The sequence below is a fragment of the Gavialis gangeticus genome, unplaced genomic scaffold (genome assembly GCF_001723915.1).
Source record: "Gavialis gangeticus isolate Ggan-Ray unplaced genomic scaffold, GavGan_comp1, whole genome shotgun sequence".
Taxonomy (NCBI): domain Eukaryota; kingdom Metazoa; phylum Chordata; order Crocodylia; family Gavialidae; genus Gavialis; species Gavialis gangeticus.
Window position 1 is genome coordinate 47,672,001 of NW_017729027.1, and position 2,369 is coordinate 47,674,369.

Sequence of the window (2,369 nt, forward strand, 5' to 3'; positions counted from 1 at the left end):
CTCTCTCTCTCTGTGTGTGTGTGTGTGTGCGTGTGTGTGTGTGTGTGTAAAAGAAAGAGCTAAATTTTTCACATTCCTGAAGTGAAGACTTTAAGAACAAAAATCATAGTTTCATAATTTCTAGGGTCGGAAGGGACCTGAGTAGATCATCTAGTCTGACCCCCTGCCATGGCAGGAAAGAGTACTGGGGTCAAACAACCCCAGCAAGGTGTACATCTAGCCTCCTCTTAAAGACCCCCAGGGTAGGAGCCAGCACCACTTCTCTTGGAAGTTGGTTCCAGATCCTAGTCACCCTGACCGTGAAGTAGTGCCTCCTGATATCTAGCCTAAAAAAATCATGAGAGTGGGGAATATGGGACATGTTAAAAACACCTGAAAGCCTTGGAATGTTACCATCAGTGATGTCTTCAAAAAATCTTCCATATTAATTGGAAGGACAGAAGAGTGAATGCCAAAGTTCTGGTTCAAGTAAACAGCACCAGCGTAAAAGCCACGTTTATATGTCATCAGCTCCTTTGGGCAGAATATGTCATAAGGGTGCCTGACAACCAGCTTCCAAAACAGGTCCTATACTCCCAACTCATTAATGGCCACCACCCTAGAGACAGGCAAAAAGAAGAGATCCTTGAAGGCCAACCTGAAGAAATGTGATATTAACATCAAAACTAGGGAGACTCAAGCACGACATTGTCCCCTGATGGCACTGTGATGTATGACAAGGCATCAACTATTTCGAGCAAACGTGCCTCACTACAGAGGCTGAAAGGCAAAGGGAAAGAGTTGTGACTCAACATCACCAGGATATGCTCCTGGTACTGTCTGCCATGTCTGCAGTCAAACATGCAGATCTCAGATTGACTTCTTCAGTTATCTCCAAATTCACTGATGACTTCCCTGTCTACTGAAAGACTGCCCTCCTTTTATTGAGGGACTGTTAACAACAACACCTTGCAACCTTTACTTCTGAACTGGGGGGGATAACAGAAGTTATCATGTAGTTTGGTATTTTATAAGCTGCAAAGGACTGACAATGAGATGGCAATCTTGAAAGACAAAGACCATAATACTCAACACTATTTGACACTTGTCTTTTCATGTCACAGAAGTATTCTTCACAGGATGAGATGACTCTTAATGAACAAAGATTGATTTTCTTTGCATTTATTGTTACAGTTGAAAAGTCAGGTTATGAAAGCTACTCAGATGCTACATCAGACTAAAAACTACCTTCTGAAAACTTGTCTGATTGTCATTTAACAGACCCTTTATGTAGAAAAGTGGAGAGAAGCAAAGGAAACAGTAACCTTGACTGAGCTTTTTCTTCCCCATTTTTGGTAAAGACATTCATTTTTTCTCAAGGCTGCTGCAGGAGTACAAGACTTTGTTCATAGATTTTCAGATAAATATTTATCTGCATGAAGTAATTAACAAGAATAAAAACCAGGCTAGATAGCTTTAAGCATAGATAGAATAGATAGAACTGATTCTTTGGTGATGCAGGTTACCATTCCAGAGAATAACTAACACACAATATGGTGGTTATTCTGACAGTGTCTAGGCTTGGGGTAATAAAAAAATAAATATCTTGTTTTCTATTAATATGAAATACTGGAAAGGTAATTTAGAGCATTAGACTGGAGAGTTTGCTGGCTATGAAGAAATATTCTAATAGACTTAGTTCCTAATATTATGTAAACATTAGTAATGATACACAGTGTAACTTGAGAAGAAGCATCCTAGCTCCTGCTAAAGTCAACATCAGATTCACAGATTCCAGTGTTTTAACAATAAAAGATATAGGGTCTGATGTAAAGCCTGCTGGAGTCATTGAAAAAATCCTGTTGATTTTAGTGGTGCTGGATGAGGCCCAAGCTATTTTAATTTTGCTACAAGCAAGGATATAGAACATTTGAAAAGAATTAAATCAGATATGCAAAAGAAATGACCCAAGACATATCAGATACAATTTGGGGCTGCTAAAACTTAAGGCATTTTGTCCGTGTACATGCTTGTCTGAATCTGATGGCTGACAAGAACCAATTAGAGTGGGAGTGATTTGAGTTTCTGGCTGAAATGTGGCCTTAATTTAGAAACTGAATATGGTGGAGAGAAATTAGAAACACTAAAATACAAAGGACATACCAAAGGGAATGTAAGGCTGAGTGCAACTGATAGTCTGAGACAAAATTCACAGTGTAATTGACAAGTCTATTATTCATAGAAAATGGAGTCTATGGGGAAGGTATAGCTAGAACAAATTAAAACTAATCCTTTAACAGACTGCATCTCCACTTAAGGAAGGAAAAGAATATTATTTAATATGTATAGGGAAATAGGAACTCATTAAACAGGATGCTGCACTAACATAC